The sequence below is a fragment of the Bos mutus genome, chromosome 22, assembly GCF_027580195.1.
Source record: "Bos mutus isolate GX-2022 chromosome 22, NWIPB_WYAK_1.1, whole genome shotgun sequence".
Taxonomy (NCBI): Eukaryota; Metazoa; Chordata; class Mammalia; order Artiodactyla; family Bovidae; genus Bos; species Bos mutus.
In genome coordinates this window covers 10974601-10991638 of record NC_091638.1, presented here as the reverse complement: position 1 = coordinate 10991638, position 17038 = coordinate 10974601, and positions in this window count along the sequence as shown.

Here is a 17038-nt window from a genome sequence, read left to right as displayed (position 1 = left end):
TTGGGGAACTAAGATCCCACAAGCCATGTGGCATGGCCAAAAAAATTTTTTTAATTAAAGTTATAAAACAGTTGGAAGACCTCCCATGAAAGAAAGGTCTGCACATCAGTATCTAAACTTAGACTATGACTCTTCCAGGAATTTAGCTTACTCTCCAGCCTGAGGCCTGTCCTTAAAGAATTTTTCTTTTTTTGGTATCTTTGTTTTTAATTTAATTCCCATTGTAGGCAGAAGCAAGGACACTAAAGAAAACTGAAGGGCTGCATATTATTGCTACTGCATAATGAAGAGCCAAAAAGTAACTTTCCCAGGGTCATATGATCTCAGAGACAGAACTGGAAACCTATCTCAGGCCTCTTGCCCTTTATCCTGGCCTCCAGCTATAACCTGTTTCACATTCCCTTCTCTTCTGAGACACACCCTGCTCAATTTTTTAAAGTACTTCAATTTAATTTTTAACACTTTTGTAATTGTTTACAAATGTCCTAGGACTGTTCACACAGCTGATAACAGTTTAATGAGAAGAGTCCTTGGCAGGGAAAACCCAACAGAAGGCTGAGTAAAAAAAAACCTTATTCTAAGAACGAGGCCTCTTGGTAACAGAGAAGGGCTGAGAGAATAAAGGTGAAGTGTCAGATTCCCTGCTCCTACTGAACAACTGTGTGATAATCAGACTCCTAAGTAAACAAATTCAGTCTTGCAAACCTTTGAATCCTTACCTCATATTTAAGATATTGTGTGGAAGAAAGGGCTGGACAGTGTAATAAGTAAGCTCATAGTCAAATTACAGCTTTGCCACTCATTATTAACAGTTCTGTGATGGGGAGAAAATGACTGAATGTCTTCACGCGTCAGCTTCTTTATCTGTAAAATGAACGTGCATCATTGTATCCATCATAAATTTCCCATGAAGATTAAATGAGTACTTGGATAACAAGTTAGTATCTTGGGGAAAAAAGTCAGATTTATTCCTCACATCTGAAAAATGAAATTATTAAAGTAGTAGAAGAAAACATGGGAGGATTTATTTTATAACCCTGGAGTGCTAAAGGCCTTTCTAAATATAACACAAAATCCAGAAACCATTACAAAAAAGGTTTATTTACATGAAAGGTAATTTTCTTATTCTGCATGTCAAAAATGCTATAAAAAGTTTTAATGCTTTAAAATAATGAAATATTGTGTAATTGCTCTATAGTAGTGATATAACTATACGGATAAATATATAGTATAACATGGATGAACCTTACATAATATTGAGCCAAAGAAAACAAAGAAAAGAATATATACCACATTATTTCATGTAGGCAAAACTAACCTATGGTGTTAGAAGTCAAGGGAAATACTGTCTTGGGGTGTAAGAAAGCCATAGCAATAAGGAAGGAGATTTGAGGGGAGATTCTGGGGTTCTTGCCAGTTGCATTCTTTGTCATTGGTAATTATACAGATGTGTTTGAGATATTTTTGTTTCCTGATTATTGTGGTGGGTATCCATGTTAAAACTCACAAAAGCATAAATCAAAATTAAAATTCAATTTTACCCGATGTAAATTTTAAAATAATAACAGTTTGCCATGAAAACAAATAGGCATAAAATTTAAAAAAAAAAAGAATGAGGCAGCTTATGTATACAGATTATGGGAAGATTGCAAGACATTTTGTTAAGTCAGAAACCAAAGTGCATTGTGGTGCACACAGCAGACTACCATTAGTGTGATTAACAATTATATTCATTTATATGTGTGAGGTTAAACTGCATGAAGTTACTGAGTTTTAACTTCAAAAATAACCGTCATATAGTTCAACATATGTATGCATGTATATTTGTAAACAATAGGTATTATAGAATATATCTGTAAAGACACATAAGAAACCAATGACCGTGATTGCCACCAGTGAAGGAAACAAGGCAGTTGGAAGTATCAGTTGTAGTTGTATCCCTTTTTATCCCTTGCATTCATCACCCAAGGATGGATTAACTATTCATTCAAAAATTAATTCTAATATGCAAAAAAAGTAGGCAATGAGCAATACTTTCAAAATTTTAAAGAGAAATTGTTTTCAGTCTCAAATTCTCTTTGAGTCAAATAATTAATCAGTCATGTATGTGTCCATAAATGCTTAGGAAAAATACTGAAGGCTACACATCAAATTATTAGCTTTGGATACGTTAACTCTGAACAATGTAACTAATTAAAATGGGGAATACAAATTTTGCTTTTCACTCTGTGTGTTTCTTTATGCTTTGAATATTTAAGATGTATATCTAAGACATAAAACCAAAGGTGTAGCTAAGCCCCAAGAGTAGGCACTGTACCCTTCTTGCATCTGTCTCAGAACAGGACACTACATTAACTGAATTTGCAAAGGAAAACAGGCTCACTAAATAATAGTGAGATGTGGACATTTCACTCCAGAATCTAGAATTTCTAGTCTAGATTTTCTAGGGAGAACAAAAGTCATGGTTTACATTGTTTAGTGCACAGTATTTCGCTCCAAATCATCTTATTAAATATATCTTTTCTCCTCAAACCACCCTACCTGCTGCCCTGTGGTAGTAATCTCCCCATGCAGATCTCAGCTTTGTCTGGCTCATTGTCCTCCACCATCTCCAAGATCTCTAGGCATTTCGTCTCTCCTTTCCTCAAACAAAGCCTCCTCTGCCCCACCTCCCCAATCTTCCACCCCCAGGATGGAAGTCTACCCTGGACAGGAGAGGCAATTGTTACAGGAAGTCGATTTTGCACTTAGCCAAAAAAAGATCCTCTAGTTACTAGGCACTGTAAGAGAAAGAGAGGAAATCCTAAGCATGGCAGAAAGTGAAGAGGAACTAAAAAGCCTCTTGATGAAAGTGAAAATGAAGAGTGAAAAAGTTGGCTTAAAGCTCAACATTCAGAAAACGAAGATCATGCCATCCGGTCCCATCACTTCATGGGAAATAGATGGGGAAACTGTGGAAACAGTGTCAGACTTTATTTTTGGGGGCTCCAAAATCACTGCAGATGGTGACTGCAGCCATGAAATTAAAAGACGCTTACTCCTTGGAAGGAAAGCTATGACCAACCTAGATAGCATATTCAAAAGCAGAGACATTACTTTGCCAACAAAGGTTCGTCTAGTCAAGGCTATGGTTTTTCCTGTGGTCATGTATGGATGTGAGAGTTGGACTGTGAAGAAGGCTGAGCGCTGAAGAATTGATGCTTTTGAACTGTGGTGTTGGAGAAGACTCTTGAGAGTCCCTTGGACTGCAAGGAGATCCAACCAGTCCATTCTGAAGGAGATCAGCCCTGGGATTTTTTTGGAGGCAATGATGCTAAAGCTGAAACTCCAGTACTTTGGCCACCTCATGCGAAGAGCTGACTCATTGGAAAAGACTCTGATGCTGGGAGGGATTGGGGGCAGGAGGAGAAGGGGACACCAGAGGATGAGATGGCTGGATGGCATCACTGACTTAATGGACGTGAGTCTGAGTGAACTCCGGGAGTTGGTGATGGACAGGGGGGCCTGGCGTGCTGCGATTCATGGGGTCACAAAGAGTCGGACACGACTGAGCGACTGAACTGAACTGAAGTCTTCTTCTGTCACTGAAAATCTTGAAAGGATGATACTTGCAATTTAAGAAAGTTAGAGGGGATTCCCTGGTGGTCTAGTGTTTGGGACTCCACACTTTCACCATTGAGAGCCTGGATTCAACCCCTAATCAGGGAACTAAGATCCTGCAAACCATGCAGTCAAAAAGAAAACAAAAATTAAAGTTAAAAAAATAAGACTTTTTACTGGTATCTTCTTAACCACGGAGATTTGTTATCAACACGTAAGCTAAGGTTCTTTAGCTTAACCAGACACTAGGCTCCTACAGGAATAGATGAAATAGATGAAAAGAAAATGAAATCGAATGAAGCATAATTAAAAGAAGCAGACTTGACTTTTCAACCCAGGGACAAAACAAGAGGTGGAACACGTGTGACGGTCTGGGATGCTCGTAGCTGCACCTTTTAGACCTTCAGAGAAGAAAGAGCGTGTGTGTCCACCGTCTACCAGGGGTCATTACCAACCAGCTGCTCCGTGGCTCCCATGGCACCCAGGAGGTGCTGTGTCATCCTCCCCTCACACTGGGCAGACACCTGAGGCTTCTAGTCTCGGTCAAAAGCTCCACCCATCCCACCTCCAGGCCAAGCTTCGTCTTCAGCTTGTGAAAGGTTGAAAAGCAGAGCAGCATTCCTTCCCAGGGAGAGCTCTCACCTCAGATCACTCCTGGCACACCAGTTCCACAGCTCCCCAGGGGCACACCCAGGGACCAGCACCCAGATTCAGCCTCCAGAAGGACTGAGACACTTTGGTTGATGGGCGTGCACCTGTGTGGAGTCCCCACCTCCCTGCACGCTTGGCCTCAGTGTCGTCTGCATTTCCAGGCACAGTAGAATTCTAATCTCCTGTCTTGAGCGTAGGACACTTGAAGGGTGATGGGATTCAACATACAAACGCTCATGCAATATTCTGAATAAATACATTTTCTTTCTCTCAAACTTTGAGGCTTCCATGTCATTACAGAATCATCTCACAAGAATCATACTCAATAAACTGCCCTCTCTCAATGTCCCTGAAATGTGTGATTCTAGAATCTGATTCTTTCTCCCTTTAAAGTGAAGTGTTGGTTGCTCAGTTGTGTCTGACTCTTTGCGACCCCATGGACTGTGCCCACTATTCTCCTCTGTCCATAGAGTTCTCCAGGCAAGAATACTGGGGTGGGTAACCATTCCCTTCTCCAGGGACAGACAGATTCTTTACCATCTGAGCCACCAGGGAAGCCCCTTTCTCCCCTTGAAAGGGCATTATTCAGAGTGCAGTGGCTGCTACTTGAACAGTCTTTGAGAGAAAAAGACCAGCCTCTCTTGTATCTTTTTCCATTTTGTATGAAAGAATTGCCTGTGCTCCCAGGGCCGAGGGACAGATGCCAGGCTGAGATGTAGCCTAGCAGTGTGCAATGGCTATGAAAATATTGACTTTTGACAACAGGCCCCAACCACCAACCGTGACAACTCAGCAGCTGGTTTAACTCAGACAGATTATCTGTTGGGTACAACGCCTCTGACCCCTACCTCAGCAACCGCACAATAACACTGACTTGTTTGTTTTTCTTTTTCAGCCACATCCGTGTGGGATCTTAGGGCTTCCCCCTCCATGGCTCAGTGGTAAAGAATCCCCCTAAATGCAGGAGACCTGGCAGGAGCTGTGGGTTTGATCCCTGGCTTGGGAAGATCCTCTGGAGAAGATGAAATGGCAACCCATGCCAGTATTCTTGCCTGGATATTTCCATGGACAGAGGAGCCTGATGGGCAACAGTTCATGGAGTAAAAGAGTTGGACACAACTTAGCGACTAAACAATGTGAGATCTTAGTTCCTGGACAAGGGATTGAACCCACGCCCCCTGCATTAGAAGGTGGAGTCTTAATCACTAGACCACCAGAAAGTCCCCAGCATCAACTTATTTGTAACTTACGGAACGGATCTTCCTCTCTATTGCTATAACTTTCCCACCATACCTAGGAAGGAGGACATTGAATTACAAAGGAATACACAATCGAAGAGATGGTTGTTAAGGGTTCACGACACCAAATGACTTCCCAGGTGGCTCAGAGGTGAAGAATCTACCTGCCAATGTAGAAGATGAGAGTTCAATCCCTGGGTTGGGAAGATCCCCCAGAGAAGGAAATAGGAATTCTCTCCGGCATTCTTGCCTGGAAAATCCCATGGACAGAGGAGCCTAGGGGTCATTGGGGTCGAAAAGAGTCAGACACGACAAAGTGACCATGCACACATGCATGCACGCATAACACCAATAGGCTGCCATTGACTCCTGGTCTGCAGTACATTCTCAGATGCACCTTGGCCAAGTCAAGTAGAATTTGGCTGAGGCCAGGGTGCCATCCTGCATGGTGGACTCCCCTCCTCCAGCCATATCCCTGTACATTCCATACAGCTATAGAGTCTGTAACGCTCAGAAGCTGAAGTTGAACCAGTAATGCTGAAGATGCTGAAGTTGAATGGTTCTATGAAGACCTACAAGACCTTCTAGAACTAACACCCAAAAAAGATGTCCTTTTCATTATAGGGGAATGGAATGCAAAAGTAGGAAGTCAAGAAATACCTGGAGTAGCAGGCAAATTTGGCCTTGGAGTACAAAATGAAGCAGGGCAAAAGCTAATAGAGTTTTGCCAAGAGAACACATTGGTCATACCAAACTCCCTCTTCCAACAACACAAGAGAAGACTCTACACATGGACATCACCAGATGGTCAACACTAAAATTAGATTGATTATATTCTTTGCAGCCAAAGATGGAGAAGCTCTATACAGGCAGCATATATAAGACCAGGAGCAGACTGGCTCAGATCATGAACTCATTGCCAAATTCCAAATGAAATTTGGCAAATTCCATTGCCAAATGGAAGAAGGTAGGGAAAACCACTAGACCATTTGGTATGACCTAAAGAAAATCCCTTATGATTATACAGTGGAAGTGAGAAATAGATTTAAGGGCCTAGATCTGATAGATAGAGTGCCTGATGAACTATGGAATGAGGTTCGTGACATTGTACAGGAGACAGGGATCAAGACCATCCCCATGGAAAAGAAATGTAAAAAAGCAAAATGGCTGTCTGGGGAGGCCTTACAAATAGCTGTGAAAAGAAGAGAAGTGAAAGGCAAAGGAGAAAAGGAAAGATATACCCATTTGAATGCAGAGTTCCAAAGAATAGCAAGGAGAGATAAGAAAGCCTTCCTTAGTGACCAATGAAAAGAAATACAGGAAAAAATAGAATGAGAAAGACTAGAGCAACTGAACTGAACTGATAGAGCTTGAGGTTTGGTGACAGAGGGGAGACACTGGCCCCACCCTACCTGCTGTTGTTGTTCAGTCACTCAGTCATGTCCGACTCTTTGCGACCCCATAGACTGCAGCACGCCAGGCTTCCCTGTCCATCACCAACTCCCAGAGTGTACTCAAACTCATGTGCATCGAGTCAGTGATACCATCCAACCATCTCATCCTCTGTCATCTCCTTCTCCTCCTGCCTTTGATCTTTCCCAGCATTAGGCTCTTTTCTTTTTTTTTTTTTAATATAAATTTATTTGTTTTAATTGGAAGTTAATTACTTTACAGTATTGTATTGGTTTTGCCATACATCAACATGAATCCGCCACAGGTATACACGTGTTCCCCATCCTGAACCCCCACTCCCTCCACCTTCCCTGTACCATCCTCTGGGTCATCCCAGTGCACCAGCCCCAAGCATCCAGTATCATGCGTCGAACCTGGACTGGCAATTCGTTTCATATATGATATTATACATGTTTAAGTGCCATTCTCCCAAATCATCCCACCCCCTCTCCCACAGAGTCCAAAAAACTGTTCTATACATCTGTGTCTCTTTTGCTGTCTCGCTTTTAGGGTTATCGTTACCATCTTTCTAAATTCCATATATATGCGTTAGTATACTGTATTGGTGTTTTTCTTTCTGGCTTACTTCACTCTGTATAATAGGCTCCAGTTTCATCCACCTCATTAGAACTGATTCAAATGTATTCTTTCTAATGAGTCGGCTCTTCAGATCAGGTGGCCAAAGTATTGCAGCTTCAGCATCAGTCCTTCCAATGAATATTAAGGACTGATTTTCTTTAGGATGGACTGGTTGGATCTTCTTGCAGTCCAAGGAGAACTAGGTAGTCCATCTTACCTAACTATTTACTACTCTTGATATCTGTTGGCTTGGAATGGGAAAACAAAAGTTCTCAAACATTCTGCCTCCCTCAACCCCATTTTCTGATACCTTCTGTATCAGTCAAGGTCTATTCAGGAAAGCATAGTCTATACTACTGTCGACTAAAAAAAAAAAAAAGATGTACAACTTGAGAGTTGTGAGTTAAGTTTTATTGGGGGTAAAATGAGGACTGCAGCCTGGGAGGCAGCATCTCAGATAGCTCTGAGAGACTGCTCCAAAGTGGCAGTAGGGGAGAGTCAATATATAAGGTTTTGGTGAAGGGGGAGCAGAGAGTGCCTCCCTCCACCCTGAACTCCCTCAGATGTTGTGGAAGGTCAACAGCTATAGCAGCATGGGGTTCCATCTCCGTAGAGGCAGATGGCAAATGCCTTTGTTGTTCAGTCATTGGCAATGCTCTTGGTAAGTGCCAATTTTGTATTTGACACTAGCTATGGGGAACTCGGAGAAGGCAATGGCACCCCACTCCAGTACTCTTGCCTGGAAAAATCCCATGGACAGAGGAGCCTGGTAGGCTGCAGTCCATGGAGTCGCAAAGAGTCAGACAAGGCTGAGCGACTTCACTTTCGCTTTTCACTTTCATGCAGTGGAGAAGGAAATGGCAACCCACTCCAGTATCTTGCTTGGAGAATCCCAGGAACTCCGGAGCCTGGTGGGCTGCTGTGTATGGGGTCGCACAGAGTCGGACACGACTAAACTGACTTAGCGGCAGCAGCAGCAGCATGGGTAACTAGTTATATAGGTATTGGAAAAAAAAAAACAAACAAACAAGGAAGGCAACCTGGAGATTAGCAAGAGCAGGAAGATACCACCATCCCCCGGGGTTGGAGGAACCGGGGCAAGAGGCAGTGCTGACAGAGTCCAGGAGTAGGTTCAGAACTTCAAAGTTGGTGCCATCTTACTGCTTCATGCCCCTCCTCCCACTCTCAGTTTTCTGCCAACGCTTCCCCCTGGCAGCACCCAGTTGGCAAGGGAGCCTGAGAAACGTAGCTGTAGGTCAGCTGTTGCCGGAAGGGAGAACCCTTCCAGGGCCCAAGCGGCCCTGCCGCTTATCTAACACTGGGAGGTAAATTGTCTGAGGAGACACATGAGCTGACAAAGCACGAGATTTTATTGGGAGGGGATTTCCCAGGCAGAGGACAGCAGGGTAAGGGAGCCCAGCAGGACTGCTCTGCCACATGGCTCGTGGTCTCAGGTTTTATGGTGATGGGATTAGTTTCTGGGTTGTCTTATTAGTTTCTGGGTTGTCTTCAGCCAGTCATTCTGACTCAGAGTTCTTCCTGGTGGCGCATACATTTCTCAGCCAAGATGGATGGCAGCGAGAAGGATTCTGGGAGGTAGTCAGACACATGGTGTTCTTTTGACCTTTCCCAAACTCTTCTGATTGGTGGTGGCTTATTAGTTCCGAGTTCCTCACTAGGACTTCCTGTCGTAAAATAACTCACACAAATGGTGCCTGGCCGGGGTGGGCGGTTTCAGTCAGTGTGCTTCCCAATACCAAGCGTGGAGTGTGGAGCTGAGGACAAGCTGAAAAAATGACCTGCATATTCTGAAAAGGTTACTTGTGCAACCATAAGAGCTCAGAGTCCTCTACAAGCAGACTCTACACTATGATCAGACTGCCTTGCCCAGGGCAAAATGCAGAGAGAAAGGGAGTCAGGCATTATCACCGAAGTGGGAGCAAAGACTTTACCTGGTGTTTACTAAAGGAGGTCAGGCAAGGTCAGCAGTTGCAGAAGAGCAGGAAGGAGGGAAAGAATCTGGAGAAACAGGATTTTGTAGGGGAGATTAGGTAAGATCTGATCTGCATTTTTATGAGAGGAACCTGGTTGGGGCTTAGGACAGGGCTTCTCAAGCTTGGAGAAGGAAATGGCAACCCACTCCTGTATTCTTGCCTGGAGAATCCCATGGACGGAGGAGCTTGGTGGGCTACAGTCTACAGATCGCAAAGAGTCGGACACGACTGAGCGACTTCACTTTCACTTTCTCAAGCTTTATTGTACATACACATCACCCAGGGACCATTCAGCAGGTGGGGTGGGGCCTGAGATTCTGCGTTTCTAGCAGGCTCCTAGGTGATGTTGATAAGGCTGGTCCATTGAACACACTGAAAGCAAAGATTTAGGGAGACTCTTGGCGTGCATGTGTGCTAAGTTGCTTCAGTCATGTCCGACTCTTTGTGACCCCGTGGACTGTAGCCCACCAGGTTCCTCTGTCCATGGGATTCTCCAGCAAGAATACTGGAGTGGGTTGCCATGCCCTCCTCCAGAGGATTTCCCAACCCAGGGATCGAACTCCTATGTCTCTTATGTCTCCTGCATTGGCAGGCAGGTTTCTTTACCGCTAGGGCCACCTGGGAACATCAGGGAGACCCTTGAGTCTGTGGAAATACTGACTGGGATGATCCATGAAGGAGAAAGTTTTGATCCCGAAAGAGATAAAGACGATAGAAGAGGTAGTGCGCCTGCTAGTCCCAAGGGTTTGTCTCTTGCTTCCAGAGTTTGGACAGAAGAGACCCAGGGACGCCCCTCCTTCTGGCCTCTGGCCATCCATCAACCTCTTTTCCACCCACAACCTCTGGGACTGTCTTCTCAGCTGTCCTCTGCACCCGGGGAATAGCCAACGCCTTTTGTGTGTGTGTGTGTGTGTGTGTGTGTGCTTAGGTTCTTACTGACCAATCAGAAACTCTCAGGTTCCTTAGAATTATTCCACCCAGGTGGAGGGTGGAATCTGCATCTTCAGACGTGTTACACCTACCTCTCCTTGGCTTTCCAGTTCAACCGCAATGATGCAGCTCTTGGGGGGGCATGGACCATTTCCTTCTCAGGTTGGTCGAGGAGAAGCTTGAGGGTGCCCAGCATCCTGGAAGATACAAAATTAGTGCAGCGGCAGCATCTTCTTCCAGAATGTGAGAAGCCATCCCAAGATGAGTTGAGTGAAACCATGGAAGCCACCATGGTCCTGGAAAATCAGGCCTTTTTGGATCTGCATGCCCCGGCTTCTGCCTGTGCAAACCCCATCTCTGTGACTTGCTGGAGAGCCATGTTCTAGATGAGGAGGTGAAGCTGTCAGGGAGATGGGTGACCCCCAACTAACCTCTGCAGGATGGCCACCCCCGGGCTCGATGAGTATCTCTTTGAAAAGCTCACCCTCTCTGACACTCTCAGTGATGTTAAGATGACAGGAGTGCCAACCAGCTGCACTTAACATACATTATTAATACAGCTCCCCGCTTCACTTGCTGAATCCAGGATTCCTATTACAACACTCCATGAAAAATAAATGAGCATGGTAATGGCTTCAACCCTGTGAACTAACACATTGAAAATATCCAAAAAGACCTAAGTATGGAGCTTGTGAAAAGCAGCATCTGGGACCATTTTTTAATGTAAGAAAAGATCTCAGGGGTGATTTTTGGCATCTGGAAAGCAGCTGCCACCAACAGTAAAGGCTAGCTATTTATCTTTAGAATAACTCTAATTAGAGGCTGACATAATGCTCAGTCTCCAGTTAACTAACATCGATCGCCAAAGAAAAGAAAACCTGGGAGGTGACAGACATTATGTCAGAGAAGGGACTTGTTGCTGGAGAAACTAAGCAGTGATCAGCTCCATTTTATTGGTTGTGAATAACCTGATTTTTTTTTCTTTTTTGTCAAGTGCCCACTTAATTTCTTCATTGAATGTCTAAATAATTATTTCCAATTTAGTGTAACCAAAATAAAATTCTTGATTATACCTTCACTGCTGATGTACCTTCTTAGTTTTTAGAATTTTAAAGTATAGTTGATGTACAGTATTTTATAAGTAACAAGTGTATAACGGAGTGATTCACAACTTCTAAAGGTTATACTCAATTTATAGTTATTATAAAATACTGGCTAGAGTTTCTCGGTGGTCCAGTGGTTAAGAATTCACCTGCCAATGCAGGGGTCAAGGGTTCAATCCCTGCTCTAGGAAGATCCCACATGCCCTGAGGCAGCTAACCCCGTGGCCCACAACTACTGAGCCAGTGCTTCAGAGCCCACGAGTTACAATTCCGGCACGCCTAGAGCCGGTGCTCAGCAACAAAAGAAGCCATTGCAATGAGAAGCTGGCACACCACCAGAAGAGTACCAACTAGAGAGAGCCAGAGCACACCAATGAAGACACAGTGCAACCAAAAATAAAATAAATCAATACATGCCCTATGTTGTACAATATATCCTTGTAGCTTATTTTATACTTTTTTTTTTTTTTGCCACACCTCATGGCATGTGGGATCTTAGTTCCGTAGTCGGGAATTAAACCCTCGTCCCCTCAGCAGAAGCTTGGAGTCTTAACTGCTGGACCACCAGAGAAGTCCCTATTTTATACCTAATAGTTTGCACCTGTTAATCTCCTATCCCTGTGTGCCCCTCTCCACTTCCCACTGGTAACCACTAGTTTGTTCTCCATGTCTGTGAGTCTTGTTTTTTTGTTATATTCATCAGTTTCATTTTTTACATTCCACGTACAGGTAATACTATACAGTGTTTGTCTTTCTGACTTATTTCTCTTGGCATAAGCCTTCCAAGTCCATCCATGTTGTGGCAAATGGTAAAATTTCCTTCTTTTTTATGGCTGAGTAGTAGTCCATTGTGTTCTTCTTGACTTAAGTTTTTCTCCTTGTCTCCACTCCTTCACTTCTGCTCCCTGATCACCTCCCTAAAAGACTGTTTGCTCCTCAGTCCTTGCTTTTTGAGGAAACCCAAACTAAGGCAGGTGACATAAAAGGAACAAAGAGTTCTTAAGATATTACTAGATCATTATTTCAAAGAAATTATGAATATTGTGCAGAAAGTACAATTGACATATACTTGGAAGGGCAGCCATGATTAAAGACTCATGAGACACTGATAACTGGGAGTGAGCTGGTAATATCTTCCCTTTCTTTTTTTCATGCAAAACATTATCCCAGAGGATGGGTCAGGACAACTATCAAGAATAATCCTCTGCAAATTATAAAGTCCATCCCTGCTCAGCTCCATCCTTCCCCCATCCTGCTTCCAGCCCCTACAAGTGCACACTGAGGACACTCCCCTCGGTAAACCCTTGGAGTCGAAGCTCTGTGTCAGGCTCTGCTACCGGGGAACCTGACCTGAGAGAGGAGTACAGGATGATGAGGGCTCTAGAAAATTTATCACATGAGAAGATGATGAAGGAGCTGAAACACTCAGTCTCTGGGGAAATGTGTGGAAATGGGAATAGCAGATACCTTCAAATATTTAAAATTTAAATAGTAAAACAAGGACAGTTCGGATAGAAATTGGGCCAAGGCAGAATTTGGATGAGCATTAGAAAGAACTTTCTCATACTCAAAGCTTCCCAGCATAGGCATAGACTGCTTTGCAGTTTGGCATCCTGCGTGGAAAGTATTCACCCAGAATCCAGGGGACCACTGAGTGGGACAAAGGAGGAGGAACCCTGGACCTGGGTGGGTGAGTCACTGGACCGAAGGCAAGGCTCTAGATGTTATTATTCTAAGGGCCACAAGATGGCAGCAGAGAACTCACTCCAAAGGCGACGGAATAGAAAATTCTGGTTCTTTTCACAGATTTGATTCGGATCTTCAGATATTCTAGGAGGCATTGTGTATAAGCCCTTGTAGACTCATGACACACAAACTTGCAAAGTCAAAGCATTTCTCCTAAATCATATACTTTACTACTGGAAAAAATGGTAGAAACGGGTAAACCCGATCACAAAGATTACACTGAATCAGGGTAAACACATTTTGTTGAATCTGATACTGATGATCTTGACCTGCAGATTTCTACTTCCAGCCATTGTGTACCTTCCAAAAGGGGACTCTGTTTGAAATAGACTTAACCAAGGGCCTATATGTTGGGCTTAAGTCTATGCTTGCTTGTGGTGTTCACAGAAAACATTCTCCACATTGCTAGGGGACCAACCTCAAGTCTACACATTCTCGAAAAATACAGGGACGTGTCGGTCTTTTCACTTATTTGGCCAATTAATTTTAGCCACTCTAATAGCTGTATACTATTTCATCATGGGTTTGATTTACACTTCCCTAGTGACTTAATGTGGAGAACGAAATGGCAACCCACTCCAGTGTTCTTGCCTGGAGAATCCCAGGGACGGGGGAGCCTGGTGGGCTGCCGTCTCTGGGGTCACACAGAGTTGGACTGAAGCAACTTAGCAGCAGCAGTGACTTAATGGGAAAAGGCAATGGCACCCCACTCCAGTACTCTTGCCTGGAAAATCCCATGCACGGAGGAGCCTGGTGGGCTGCAGTCCATGGGGTCGATAAGAGTCAGACACGACTGAGCGACTTCCCTTTCACTTTTCACTTTCATGCATTGGAGAAGGAAATGGCAACCCACTCCAGTGTTCTTGCCTGGAGAATCCCAGGGATGGGGGAGCCCGTGGGCTGCCATCTATGGAGTCGCACAGTGTTGGACACGACTGAAGTGACTTAGCAGTGACTTAATGGACTGGGAAACAGACTGTTGGAGGGCACAAACAGAACCCTGTGTGCACCAGGACCCAGGAGAAAGGAGCAGTGATCCCACAAGAGACTGACCCAGACTTGCCTGTGAGTGTCCAGGAGTCTCAGGTGGAGGCGTGGGTCGGCAGTGGCCTGCTGCAGGGTTGGGGACACTGAGTGTAGCAGTGTGTGCATGGGACCTTTTGAATGAGGTCGCCACTATCTTCACTACCTCCACGATAGTCTGGCCCCAGGTAAATAAACAGGGAAGGAACACCCATCAACAGAAAATTGGATTAAAGATTTACTGAGCATGGCCTTGCCCATCAGAACAAGACCCAGTTTCCCCCTCAGTCTCTCCCATCAGGAAGCTTCCATAAGCCTCTTATCCTTCTCCAGCAGAGGGCAGATAGAGTGGAAACCACAATCACAGAAAACTAAACAATCTGATCAATGGACCACAGCCTTGTCTAACTCAAAGAAACTATGAGCCATGTCGTGTAGGGCCACCCAAGACAGACGGGTCATGGTGGAGAATTCTGACAAAACGTGGTCTACTGCAGAAGGGAATGGCAAACCACTTCAGTATCCTTGCCTTGAGAACCCCATGAACAGTATGAAAAGGCAAAAAGATTGTACACTGAAAGATGAACTCCCCAGGTCGGTAGGTGTCCAATATGCTACTGGAGATCAGTGGAGAAATAACTCCAGAAACAATGAAGAGATGGAGCCAAAGCAAAAACAACACTCAGTTGTGGATGTGACTGGCAATGGAAGTCAAGTCCGATGCTGTAAAGAACAATATTGCATAGAAACCTGGAATGCTAGGTCCATGAATCAAGGCAAATTGGGAGTGGTCAAATAGGAGATGGCAAGAGTGAATGAACATCGACATTTTAGGAATCAGTGAATTAAAATGGACTGGAATGGGTGATTTAACTCAGATGACCATTATATCTACTACTGTAGGCAAGAATCCCTTAGAAGAAATGGAGTAGCCATCATAATCAACAAAAGAGTCCAAAATACAGTACTTGGTTGCAATCTCAAAAACGACAGAATGATCTCTGTTTGTTTCCAAGGCAAACCAAACCATTCAGTATCATAGTAATCCAAGTCTATGCCTTGAGCAGTAATGCTGAAAAAGGTGAAGTTGAATGGCTCTATGAAGACCTAAAAGACCTTCTAGAACTAATACCCAAAAAAGATGTCTTTTTCATTATAGGGGAATGGAATGCAAAAGTAGGAAGTCAAGAAACACCTGGAGTAACAGGCAAATTTGGCCTTGGAGTACAAAATGAAGCAGGGAAAAGGCTAATAGAGTTTTACCAAGAGAACGCACTGGTCATAGCAAACACCTTCTTCCAACAACACAAGAGAAGACTCTACACATGGACATCACCAGATGATCAACACCAAAATCAGACTGATTATATTCTTTGCAGCCAAAGATGGAGAAGCTCTATACAGGCAGCAAAAACAAGACAGGGAGCTGACTGTGGCTCAGATCATGAACTCCTTATTGCCAAATTCAGACTTAAATTGAAGAAAGTAGGGAAAACCACTAGACCATTCAAGTGTGATCTAAATCAATCCCTTATGATTATACAATGGAAGTGACAAATAGATTCAAGGGATTAAATCTGATAGACAGAGTGCCTGAAGAACTATGGACAGAGGTTTGTGACATTGTACAGGAGGCAGGGATCAAGACCATCCCCAAGAAAAAGCAATGCAAAGGGGCAAAATTGTTGTCTGAGGAGGCCTTAGAAATAGCTGAGAAAAGAAGAGACATGAAAGGCAAAGGGGAAAAGGAAAGATGTAAACATCTGAATGCAGAGTTCCAAAGAAGAGCAAGGAGAGATAAGAAAGCCTTCCTCAACTATCAATGCAAAGAAATAGAGGAAAACAACAGAATGGGAAAGACTAGAGATCTCTTCAAGAAAATTAGAGATACCAACAGAACATTTCATGCAAAGATGGGCATAATAAAGGACAGAAATGGTATGGACCTAACAGAAGCAGAAGATATTAAGAAGAGGTGGCAAGAATACACAGAAGAACTATATCAAAAAGATCTTCATGACCCAGATAATCATGATGATGTGATCACTCACCTAGAGCAAGATATCCTGGAGTGTGAAGTCAAGTGGGCCTTAGAAAGCATCACTAGAAACAAAGCTAGTGGAGGTAATGGAATTCCAGTTGAGCTATTTCAAATCCTGAAAGATGATGCTGTGAAAGTGCTGCGCTCAATATGCCAACAAATTTGGAAAACTCAGCAGTGGCCACAGGAAAAGATCAGTTTTCATTCCAATCCCAAAGAAAGGCAATGCCAAAGAATGCTCAAACTACCGCACAATTGCACTCATCTCACATGCTAGTAAAGTAATGCTCAAAATTCTCCAAACCAGGCTTCAACAGTATGTGAACCATGGAAATTCCAGTTGTTCAAAGCCAGAGGAACCAGAGATCAAATTGCCAACATCCACTGGATAATTGAAAAAGCAAGAGAGTTCCAGAAAAACATCTATTTCTGCTTTAGTGACTATGCCAAAGCTTTTGATTGTGTGGATCACAACAGACTGTAGAAAATTCTTAAAGTGATGGGAATACCAGACCACCTGACCTACCTCTTGAGAAATCTGTATGAAGTCAGGAAGCAGCAGTTAGAACTGGACATGGACCAACAGACTGGTTCCAAATTGGGAAAGGAGTACGTCAGGGCTATATATTGTCACCCTGCTTATTTAACTTATATACAGAGTACATCATGAGAAATGCTGGG